Source organism: Chiloscyllium punctatum, chromosome 18 (assembly GCF_047496795.1).
Source record: "Chiloscyllium punctatum isolate Juve2018m chromosome 18, sChiPun1.3, whole genome shotgun sequence".
NCBI lineage: Eukaryota > Metazoa > Chordata > Chondrichthyes > Orectolobiformes > Hemiscylliidae > Chiloscyllium > Chiloscyllium punctatum.
This window is the reverse complement of record NC_092756.1, coordinates 8,691,645-8,704,600: the sequence shown is the minus strand read 5'-3', so window position 1 is coordinate 8,704,600 and position 12,956 is coordinate 8,691,645. Positions and strand designations below refer to the sequence as shown.

General features: G+C 43.1%; 1 non-coding gene across 1 annotated transcript; it reads right to left on the bottom strand.

Moving 5' to 3' along the window:
- Nucleotides 1-12,651: 12,651 nt before the first annotated feature.
- On the bottom strand, nt 12,652-12,733 carry trnas-acu (transfer RNA serine (anticodon ACU)). The gene has a single exon. It is a non-coding gene; the product is annotated as a tRNA-Ser (tRNA).
- Nucleotides 12,734-12,956: the final 223 nt, after the last annotated feature.

Genomic DNA, 12,956 nt, shown 5'->3' with positions numbered 1-12,956 from the left:
GATCTTAATCCATTGCGTCTTTAGGCTGAAAAATGTCACATGAAGTTCAATCTGGATAAATGGAAGGTATTGCATTTTGCTGCATCAAATACGAGTAGGGCTTATACAATTAATGATCGGGCGTTGCATCGTGTTGTGGAACACAGTGTCCAGGAATGCAAGTACATAATTCATTTTAGTTTGCTTCATATCTAGACAGAATGGTTAAAAAATGTCATCTTGCCTTCGTTGCTCAGTCCTTTGAATGTAGGAGTTGGTAGGTTATGTTGAAGTTGAATAGGACATTGGGTGATGCGTCTTCTGGAATACTGTGTCCAGTTCTTGTCGCCCAGTAATAGCAAGGAAATTATTCAGCTGGAGTAGTTTTAGAACAGGGATACCAGCGTTTGGCTGTTGGGGAAGGTTTGTGTTATAAGTAAAGGCTGGATGGACTGAGAATATTTTCACTCGAGCACTGGAGTTTGAAAGGCGAACTGATAGAAATTTATAAATTATTGAGAGTCTGGCTAGGGTTAACTGTAACTGTCTTTTCTCCAAGGAGGGGGGACTTCCAGACGAGCGTGCAATTGTTTAAAGTGAAAAGAGGGATTTAAAATAAGACATGAGAGGCTTTTTTTTAACAGAGGATGGTTTATGTGTGCAATTCACTTCCTGAGGCAGTGATGAATGAAAGTACATTTACAATATTTACAGGATATTTGGATCGATAAATGAGTTGGAAAGTATCAGTGGGATTAACAAAAGCTAACAAAAGGTATTCATGCCTAGTCCATAATGTATTGCCCAGAGGGAAGTTCAGAATCAGCCACGATAGTATGGATCTGGAGTCATATGCCAGCGAGACCAGATAAGTACGGCAGTTTCCTTCCCTATCAGGCATTAGTGAATCAGATCTACAACAACTGATTCAACATCATCATTAGACTCATCAACACTAGGTATTTATTGAAATAAAATTCCAGCATCTGGCATGCCAGGATTTGAACACGTGTCCACAGAATTATATCTGGACGTTCATATTAACAATGCAGTAACAATATCACAAGGGCATCATTAACCCTGAGCCATTACAGGAGCCGTCAGATGCGACTCGTTTAGTTTGGCATTACGTGCAGTATGAGCTGGAAGGAGTGAAAGGCCTGTTTTCATGCTGCATGAGTCTATGACTTTGACGCTATGAAACCGGCAGCTGGTTGGGATTAACAGCAGCATTGACAGTTTAATTGACCTCCGTTTTGGATATGTAATCTTGCTGGCTACGCTGGAGATTTTATTGGCCATTGAGCCTTTCCCACACACGGGACTGTTGAACAGTCTGCCCCCAGTTTGACTGAGTATATGAGTCTCCACTGCAGCAGGTATTTGAATTCCGCATTGCCCTGGTTTCTCTGTGTTATCGGTGTCTTTGTATCTACCCAGGATAAACGATTGGTACAAATCATGTCCACGCAGACGGTAAGTCCTGTTGTCCATGTTGTGAATGTGTTTTTATTCTTCCTGATACACCCACAGGGTGTGGATGTCCCTGGTCAGGACAGCATTTGTTGTTCATTCTGATTCGCTGCTGCCTCACTGCATGAGAGACATGGATTCGATTCCAGTCTTGTGAGATTGTTTGCAGTTTGCACAGTCTCTCTTTGCTTGTGTGAGTTTCCTCCCACAGTCTGAAGGTGTGAAGGTTACTGGGATCAGCCATGGGAAATGAAGGGGAACAGAATCGGTATGGAGTGTGGGTCTGATAGGATGTGCTTCGAAGGGATGGTGTCGACTGGAATGGGCCGAATGGCCAGCCTACCCACAGTATCGGCATTCTCGGATTAAGGGTAAGCCATGTTGTTGTGCACCTATAGTCACAAGTAGGCAGGATTGGGTAAAGATGGTAGCATTCCCTGTATAAGGGTCATGCATGAATGGGATTGCAGGAAATTAAAGACATGTTCTTGTTCCTGAGGTCAGGCTTCCATTCCAGGTTTTATTCTTCGAACTTTAACATTACCAGTTCCGTGTGTGAGTCCCCAAAGATGACTCGTTTATTATATAAACACAACACCACCTTCTCCAGGTTGCAGAATTTACTGGGAACAAGAAGCTGATCCTGAGCTGATGCAAACATAAGCAGCTGCTACTGGCAAGGTCAAGAACACTGATGCAAATAGGAAAATGAAATTTCGAACAATGCCACCCCAAATTTAAAGGTCCAACACGCTTCAGATGCGCCAATCGGCTGTATCAACAACATGTACTGCTTATGGCTATAATGTAATAAATGGGGGCAAGTATTCCCTTCCGCCCCGCTTTTGACCAGGAGCAGTCTCAACCTTGGAAATACACGCGCCCCTCTCCTGTCATTCCATCCTAACTTCCAATTGGATATTCGTGGCTGCTTCACACAGTTTCCCTGATTCCGGGTCTGGAACTGGAATTAAGTGTGATTGCCTGCAGCAGTTGGTACTGCCTTGTGTGGGCAAAGTGATGGAGTAGCCGATGTTACACTATAATGTTATTGAAGCATACGTTTCAACAATATTCTGCACTGTCCCATGAGTTTGGAGAGTTTCATTAATCCCATTCTCCAGTCCTCTTATTCATGGAATCTCCCCAGACTCTGGGGACGTTAAAGTTAAAGATTCAGCCCATTCTCAGTTCCCACATGCCTCTCATTTAGTCCTGATATTGTGTATTCTTCCTGACATTTCCTCTGCTACCATAGTGGCTGCAGTTTGGAAGTGTGGTCTGTGGAGTGCTGCAACCATTTCGTATTTCGCTTTCTGCGTTGGGATTGCTGCGACTTCGTATCGAATCCACATCATAGCGGTCAGTTCTCTCAAAGTTTTACTTTTGATGAAACACGGTAAGAAATAACTCGTTTTTCCATGATAATGTTCTCCGAGGTGATGATTTGTTTTCCATCGAATTTCGTTCTCTGATATTTCAGCGTTTCATGCATCAGGATTTAAACCCAAAAGTTCTCGAAGATGGCCCTCCCTCCCACTCGCCCTCACTCTTTTTTCCGTCCCTCGTCCCATTTGACTAAGGCATTGCACAATCTAACATAAACTTTCACGTTGATACCGTCCAGTCTATGCCATTGCACTTACTGTTGCTGGGCGACCATGCCCCAGTCTCTTCATTGGCACTTTCAAATCATTCGATCCGTTTGGATATCGTGGCTGTGAGATCAATTCTCTTTGAGCAGCTTTTACTGACATGGACCAGAGATTATTGAAGCGTGAGGCTCAATAAATGGACACAGAGAACAATTGGAGAAAACAGACTCTATTGGAAAAGGTCACCCATGACGGCTTTCTGCAATAGCCTACTGGCATTATTGCTGGATTTTAACACAAAAGGCCAGGTCACATTCTGGTGAGACCGGTTCGATTCTCACCACACCACGCCGGTGGTAGAATAGAAATGCAATATTAATCTTCAATTGAGGAACCGCTAAACCCGTTGTCTGAAAAGGCCATCTGTTTCACGAAATGCCTTGAGGGAAGGAATCTGCCGTCCTGAACTTCTCTGGCCTCCATGTGACTCCAGACTGCTCGGCAATATATGCTGCAGATCAACACCGCATGCTGATGCAGAATGTAAAAAAAAGTTCATTTGACTCAACCTAGACAATTGTCTGCAGTTGACAGGAGTCCAGGGATGTGATCACATTGGGAAAGGTGCAGGAGAGATTCACTTGGATAGTGTCTAGGCTGAAGAGATTTGGTCATGAAGAGAGACAGGACAAACTGGGGATGTTTTTCACGGTGCAGAGGCATTTGTGAGAAGGCATGGTTCAGATGTACAAAATAATGAGGGGTATGGTTAAGGTAGACTGAAAGTAACGTTTCCCATCGACGGAGAGATCGATCACGGGGGGTGGGCAGAAATTTAATGAGAAAGACAGAAAGGTTTAAGCAGATGTGCGGAAAAGCGTTATAGGTCGGCGTGTGTTGGAATTTGCAACACTCTGTCTGTAAGGGTCAGAGAGGCAGGAACCCTGAGAATCTGAAGGAATATTCAGATGTGAATATGTTCTGCCAATAGTACAAAGCTATGGGCTAAACGATTCGAGTTGTTAAGCAGTTGTTTTTGACAAATTGAGTCACAACGGGCTGAGGGGTCTCCTTTGAAACTGTTGTCCTCGGTAGTATAGTGGTTAGTGTCACCGCATGTTATGCGGGAGATAGGAGCTCAATTCCTCGCTGGGGCAGTGCAAATGTTTTAAAACTGTCGCTAATTTCTCAAATGCGGGTTATTAATGCCTGTCCTTCCATTTTCCATGGGACATGCCACAGGAAGGACAGTGCTGTCTGAATCAGCATGGGGAAGGACTGCAGCGCCTGCCGAGACAGTGTCAGTGAAAGTACAAACACGTGACTTCTGCAACCTGCACCGTGTGTCTGTATTGGAATCTAAACCATTTAATAGAAAGTAGAAGGACGCTGAAGAAGAAACAGGGTAAACCAATTCCAATGTGAGTACAGAAAGATTTTCCACAGCATCTTGAGGAAAACTGGCAAACGGCTCTGAGAAAGAGTTTCACTCTCAGAACTGTTAGTTCACAGAGGAGTTTTTGTTCCACTTAAGCACTTAAGAAATTGAATAACAATTTAACTGAAGACTTGAAATGTTAGAACACACCAGACGACGAGTCACGTGCTGGAAACTGTGTTTACAAACGAGATGTTTGATGACTGATAATGATGCAGTAGGCTGAAGGGCCATTCGCCATGCTTTTAAAAACACAATTACTGTCATTTTTCAACTGAACCACTAAGTCAAAAACAAGGTCACCGATAAAATTTGCAAACCTTGCATATGTCTTCCTTGGTGCGAAAGTGTGAAAATTCAGCTCTCTCACTGCTATTTCCCAACGTTGATTTCCAGTCAGAGAAAAATATTTGTTGTTCCTTATGAAAGTCGTAAATTGAACATGAATTCCTGACATTAAAAAATAGCAAAGATATCAGTGCTGTCAGAGTCAGTGAGAATTTCATATCGGAGATGAATTCAAATGGAAATAAACGTTGAAAGCAGTTGCCTTTGCCTGCTCAGACTCAGTACGACAAAAATAATGCTTACTGAAACATTTAGGGTTTTTTTAAGGATTTAATAAGTTGAATGCACAAAGGTTGGTTCTGTGACCAGAATGCCTTGGATTGAATGACTTGTAGATGCAGGTTTGGGACTAGGGTATGCAAATTTGAAAATCACAGAACACCAGGTTATAGTCCAGCAGGTTAAACTGGAAATACTAGCTTTCAGATTGCTGCTCATACATCAGGTGGTTGTGGAGTACACAGTTGTAAGACACAGAATTTAAAGCGCAAGTTTAAAGTGTGATGCAACTGAAAGTGTACGTTGAAAAATACCTTCATTGTTTGCTAAGTTTCCCATCTGTTAGAATAACCATGTTAGCTTCACTTCTTTCATTTATAAAGCCCAAAACTTTTTATTTTAAAGTTACATTCTCAGGTGAGATTTAAGAATAGCTGTCAGCCCCCGTGTGCTGTTGTCTGTTCCATAATGTTCAGACTGATTCTAATTTTATAAACCGAGTTAACAGAGACTAACATGGATTCATGCACTTTTTGATCAAAGTGCAATGTAATTTTGCAAGTACAAATTCACCCCACAAACGTATATATGCGTGTGTTTGTGTGTGTGTGTGCGTGTTTGTGTGTGTGTGTAGGCGGGTCGCTGTGTGTAGATAGGGCATTGGGATCACCTGTACTGTGACATGAAGCCAAGGTCGCAATTGAGGCCACCCCCATTGGTTCCGAAATTTGCTATCAGCCTCTGCTCGGGCACATTTAGCTGCTGCCTGTGTCGAAGTCTGCCTTGGAGGATTGTCACCTGAAGGTCCGGGGTTGAATGTTCTGGACCACGGAAGTGCTCTCCAGCTGCGAAGGGACACAAATGTCTGTGATTGATGTGCAGTTCCATTCATCTGTTGCTGTACCCTTTGCTCGGTTTCACCAATGTACCATGCCTCAAAACATCCTTGCCTGCAGCGTGGTATTTTTTTTTAGATTAGATTACTTGCAGAGTGGAAACAGGCCCTTCGGTTCAACAGCTCCACACCAACCCGCCGAAGTGCAACCCACGCAGATCCATTCCCCTACACGTCACACTACGGGCAATTTAATATGGCCACTTCACCTAACCTGCACATTTTTGGAATGTGGGGGCAAACCGGAGCACACCCACACAGACACTGGGAGTATGCACAAACTCCACACAGTCAGTCGCCTTAGGGGGGAATTAAACCTGGGTCTCTGGCGCTGTGAGGCAGCAGTGCTAACCACTGCGCCGAGATTAGCGTCAGCCTAAACATTATGGCACGGACACAGCACACAGGGGCGAACACCTTCAAAATATTATCGGGGCTGACACTAATTGTTAAAGTTCACCTGAGAATGTGACTTTCAAAAACGTTTTGCAAATTACAAAAGAAAGAAGTGAAGCTAATATGGTCATTCTAACAGATAGAAGATTTAACAAACAATCAAGATATTTTTCAATGCATAATTTCAATTACATCACACTGTAAACTTTTGCGATAAGTTCTGTATCTTATAACTCTTGTACTCCACGAACACCTGATAGAGGAGCAGCCCTCCAAAAGCTAATGCTTCCAATTAAACCTGTTGGACAATGACCTGGTGTTGTATGATTTATAACTTCGTATTAGAATACGGATCTCACAATTAAAACAGTGATGAAGAAGCATTAATTCTCTCTGACAGTTCTGGATCAGTGTACTTTCTTGTAGCAGAAGGCTGTTGAGGAAGTGTCATTAGGTGTAATGAGGCTGAGATCGGCAGATCTTCAAACTGCAAAGACATCAAGCGTTATGAGGAAAGGCAAGAAAGTGCAGTTCAAGGTTATCAGATCAGAAATGAAACCATTCAATAGCAGAGCAGACTTAATGGTCTGAATGGTGTCTTTCTGTTCCTAAAATTGTTGGCCTTAATATGAAACTGCAAAACCGACCTGAGTAAAACGTGCCAAATTAAAAAAGCGTGGCCCCCTGGAACACTGAACCGAGGTGCAATGAACAAAGAACAACACAAATGGCAGATAATATGAGTAATTGATATGGAGTGGTCAGTATACCAAGATAAACAGGAAAACCGATATTTAGTATCGACCTTGAACCTGGCTCCACGAGGCATGCAGTTAACTCTCACAAACCACCATTCCCCTTTCATTTTCGTGACGCCCCCACCGTTCTTGATTTAAACTGATTGAACGTGAGGCATTTGCAGCTGACGTTGCTGATGCGGAACTGTAACATACAGGGAAGCGGTTCTGACTGCTGCACAACATCATTCTGCTTCGAAAGATCAGGCAGTATTTCACATCGATTACTGTAAATGTTAACATTTGACAAGCCATGACAGTGAAAGCATTGAATCCTCATCACTATACTACCAGGGAAGATTTCTGTTAACACCACCCTGGACACCATGAGATTCATCATTCTATTCTCTCATCCTTCTGTGCATGATGCCCTCGGTTCAATTCCAGTCTTGTTGTTTGGCTTATAACACTGAGGCTAACCAATCATCTGTTGCATTGAAGTTTCTAATTTATGAGACCTTACCTCTGAGCTGGCAATGTGCTGGCTCAGTGGTGATAACACTGGCCTTGTAAACTAGAAAAGTGTTTGAAATAACCCATTCCTGTTTTTCAGTCCAAGAACTTGAGGAAAACCGTTCGGCAGGACAGGAAATAGCGGGCGTGAGCAACGATCTAGTATTGTTGCAAGAACGAGGTGAGGCAGTATAAACTACAGAGTAATGGGGAAACAATGGGCAAGGAACACTGGGACGGGAGGGGCTGAATGTTTCCTTTCTTTGCTGTAACCAGACACTGGTGTTGAAGTCTGAAATTGGACAATATCAGCCAAGCAGGCGAAATCTTACTTTCTGTTTGTTTTCTCCCGAGGCCTGTTTCACTCTTGTGGAAATGTGTCTGTGTGCTTCAGTGTTTGGGTAAAAATGGGCTTCAGTTCCCCGACTGGGTGTGAACTTATTTTCCCCATCTCAAACTTCCATCCCATTTATTGCATCTTACAAGATTAAAACGTTCCAGGGTAATTAGCATTGAGATGAACACGTGAACATCAGAGTTTACAAGGTTACAGGCCAGGTGCTGGGAAGGGAGACGATGGGACCCATTTCTGTGCTGTAAACATTTGATAATTCATTCATGTTTGAGGGGAAACATATCTGCAGTGACATAATTTTCAAAACTGTGTTATGAAGAAACGGTGCAACAGTTTCTGCCTTCATCCCCAGTGATCTAGTGGTTAGTATTCGGTGCCTTAACTGAGTGGCCTGGGTTTCATTACTGTTCAGGAAATCAGGTCTTCTTGTTCCTGACGCAGAGAGAGCAGGCCTACCAGGAATCTGTTTACTGCCTTAGATCAGTCACTACCCCAGCCCTTTAAAGAAGGTAAAAGTGCCTTCCTCCTCTCTGCGCAGTCGGACAGTTCATCCTTCATTCTCCTCTGAGTCCACTTCCCAAAGAGTTTCAAAATACTGTCAAAACTGAGTCTCAGCTATTTCTTTTCTGTGCTTTTCATACACAGGAGCTGCAGTGATTGAATGGGTTGGTTTCTGCAAATGAAAGGTACCTATGAACAATGTGCGTTGCTCTTTCAGGATTGTCTTCTCTGACAGCGCTGGGACATGACTGTTGTTCTCTATGATATAGAAGTGCCAGTGTTTGAGTTGGGTAGAGAAAGTTAAAAATTACACAACATCAGGGCATAGTCCAGCAGGTTTATTTGGAAGCACGAGCTTTCAGGGAGCCGTTCCTTCATCTGGTGGGTGTTTTTCTGCAGAAACTTGATGTATGTGTCAACATGCACAATCTTGGAAGATCATCTGGACTTTAACCGATCGTTCGTGGTGTCGACGGTACTCCTGACTTGGATGTGTTGGTGTTGGACTGGGGTGGACAAATTTGAAAATCACGCAAAGTCAGATTAGAGTCCAACATTTGCAACCATCTGACGAAGAAGCTGTTGCTTCCAAATACGCCTGTTCGATGCAACTTGGTGCTGTGGGATTTTTAACTCTGATTGTCCTTGGTAATGTTTATCTTATCGAAGACAGTGAAATAATTTTCGTTCATAGAGATGAAAATTCCAAATATTATCCACCTCAGTGTAACAAATAAAATTAGCTTGGATTTGCTGTGAATATCCACAACGCTCTTGCGCCAATTAAATTTCGAACCGATAACCATCTGATCCGTAGCCAGGTATATGAATGGTTGAAACACTGGCCAGATGCACAGCTGAGATTTTACACTCTGCCGAGCTGTGGTGTTACCAAGGACATGAGCAATAACAGTAACATTCCCAAGGTGAACAAAAATCAAAGATAATCACCATCAATTATTCACTTCAAGTTCTCCTCAAATAAAACTACCATTCACAATCTGATCAGCCAATCAACGAGGTCACTGTTGATCGAGGAAACTTCAACTTATTTTGCTGCGTTTCCACTATAATTCGAGGTAAACTCCAGCCTAATGACAATATCGCATTTCCCACAATTTTCAGATTTAGATTGCGTCAATGACCTCTTCCATTTGCCGGAAATAAGTAACATGAAATGAGTGAAAAAGTCCTTTTGGTCATGTAATCCAGTGTATAGTCGGTCAGAAAAGAAAAGTCAAAGACCTGAAACATCACTCGCATTTCTTTCTGTATTAGTGCGTGTTCCTGAGTTGAATATTTGCAAGACTTGTCTTCAATAGCTAAAGATTTTTTTTTCCCGCGACAGATTCTTCATAAATCAATTACCATCTGAGGTGTTGAAACTTGTTTTACTTCAGATTAAATTGGTTTAATATCCTTTCCCCCAGCCTAATATCCCAATACTCCCTCCTCTTCCATGTATATACAAGCTGCACCAGGTGAGTTGCAGCTCCCAACCTGACGTTCCATTGCTCCTTGCTGCTCCATGTCAATAGAAGCTGCTGCAAGTAAGATTGGAGCTCCCACTCTGATGTCCCAATGCCCCCTGGTGCTCCATGTCATTAAATGCTGCTCCAGGTGAGAGTGGAGCTCCCAGACTGATCTCGCAAAGCTCCCTGGTCCATGTCAAATGAAGCTGCTCCAAATGAGATTGGATCTCGCAGTCTGATGTCCCAATGCTCCCTGCTGGTCCATGTTAATAAAAGCAGCTCCATGTGTTGGTTGGACCTCCCAGTCTGATGTCACAATGCTCCCTGGGCCATGTCTACAGACGCTGCTCCAGATGAGGTGGGAGCTCCCATCCCTGACAGCTCCCTCACCTCTATACCATCATAGAATTAATGCCCACTGACCATTTTCACCACTGGAGCCATTGGTGGAATATCCGCCCCATGATACCGGAATGTTATTTTTCATCACCACCGAATCATACTAAAATTCTTCCTTTCTTAAACCTTATTTAGCATGTGCATATTGCAGTCAATCCGAAGTAAGATAATGGTGTTAATTGACGTAAGTTCAATAAAAATTACATCTTAGTTTTCATGTTAAGTAACTGCTACTTAAAAAGGACAATGTTTTTAATGAAATCACAGTTTTATTCCGTGTGAGTGAACGTGATTTGTATTATTTAAAATGAACTTGCTCGCTGTGTAAAATGATGAAGTAGATCTCAATTTCAAAACAAAATTGGTATTGTTGTCATCCACCTTGAAATGTGGTCATAGAGATGTACAGCATTGAAACAGACACTTCAGTCCAACCTGCCCATGCCGACGAGATGTCCCAACCCAATCTAGTCGCACCCGCAGCACCCGGCCCATATCCCTCCACACCCTTCCTCTTCATATTCCCATTCAAAGCCTCTTAAATGTTGCAATTGTACCAGCCACCACATCCTCTGGTAGCTCATTCCATACACCTACCACCGTCTGTGTGAAAACGTTGTCCCTCAGGTCTCTTTTATATCTTTCCCCTCTCACACTAAACCTATGCCCTCTAAGTCTGGACTCCCCGATTCCAGGGAAAATACTTTGTCCATTTATCGTATCCATGCCCCTCATAATTTCGTAAACATCTATAAGGACAGCCCTCAGCCTTCACTGCACCAGAGGAAACAGCTCCAGCCTGTTCAGACTCTCCCTAACGCTCAAATCCTCCAACCCTGGCAACATTCTTGGAAATCCTTTCCGAACCCTTTCAAGTTTCACAATATCTTTCCAACAGACAGGAGACCAGAATTGCATGCAATATTCCAACAGTGGCCTAACCAATGCCCTGTACAGCCGCAGCATGTCCTCCCAACTCCTGCACTCAATATTTTGAACAATAAAGGAAAGCATGGCAAAGGCCTTCTTCCCTTCCGATCTACCTGCGACTCGACTTTCAAGGAGCTATGAACCTGCACTCCAAGGTCTCTTTCTTCAGCAACATTCCCAAGCCCTTATCCTTATTTATATAAGTCCTGCTAAGATTTGCTTTCCCAAAATGCAGCACCTTACATTTATGTGAATAAAACTCCATCTGGCATTTCTTAGCCCATTGGCCCATCTGGCCAGATCCTGTTGTAATCTGAGGTTACCCTCTTCGTTGTGCACTACACCTACAATTTTGGTGTCATCTCTAACTTACTAACTGTACCTCTTATGCTGATATCCAAATGATTTATGTAAATTATAAGAAAGTAGAGGACCCAGCACCGATCGCTGTGGGACTCCACTGGTCACAGCTTCCAGTCTGAAAAACAACGCTCTACTGGCACCCTCAGTCGTCTAACTTTGAGCTAGTTCTGTATCTAAGTGGATGGTTCTCCCTTTATTCCATCTAACCTTCCTAATCAGTCCTCCATGAAGTCCATATAGATCGCATCTTCTACTCTGCCCTCATCAATCTTCTTTGTTACATCTTCAAAAAACACAATCAAGTTTGTGAGACTTGGTTTCCCATGAAAGCCATGTTAGGTATTAGAACGAAACGTCTGTTAATGACATTCGTTTAAAGACACTTTAGATGTTTATGCTGCATTAATCTGTGGTTATTGATCCACATTTTACGTTCACTTCCTGCAGTTAACATGCTGACTTCTCCATAGTTCAACTGGAGGGAGCTTGCTTCCCACATCTTGTGTTTATCTGTGTCTTATATCCAACCTTCATCAATGGCAAGAGCAAGGGGGAAAGGGCGAGATCAATGTGTAAGTCTGTCCATGCCAATCACGGCACCCACATTGGCAATTCTCTACTGTGCATTTACAGCCAGTTTTCTGTGCCGCTACACCCACCCCCTGCACCTTTTGAAATATCTCTATTATTTTGTGGTGTCTCTCTGTGCTCTTATCACCAAGATGAATCACTTCTACCGAACCTGCTTCAGATTTCATGTGACAAAACACTCATTAAGAATCCCATAGCATTAAAGATGCACATCGCATCTCTCGTTATTTGGTTTCCCTGGATCTCTTTCATAAGATTAACGTTCACAGCAACTTGACTTGGAACAGAAAATCGCTTTCCTTTTCATTATCCCATTTCAGTCTACATTTCGTTAAGTTAAGGCATCAGTCTCAAATTATTCTTTGAGGTTTTATAATCTGGTCGATGCAGATAAACTAGCCATTGGAGTTCCAATTCCAATAAGACAGTGTGATAATCCGAAAATAGCGACGAGAGTGGGATTCGAACCCACGCGTGCAGAACACAATAGATTAGTAGTCCATCGCCTTAACCTCTCGGCCACCTCGTCGCACATGCATGAAAGGATATGGCATAATCTCCCAGACCATCACAATCTCATCACCTTTGGGGAATCTCCCATTCACAGCCTTCAACCTCATTGTCTATGAACCCCACACTGCCCGATTCTACCTCCTTCCGAAGACCTGCTGTCTCCTCCTGCGCCTGTTTGACCCAACTCATCTCTTCCTACCTCAACACCTTCCTGTCTCCCCAGTCCAGGAAATTCGCAC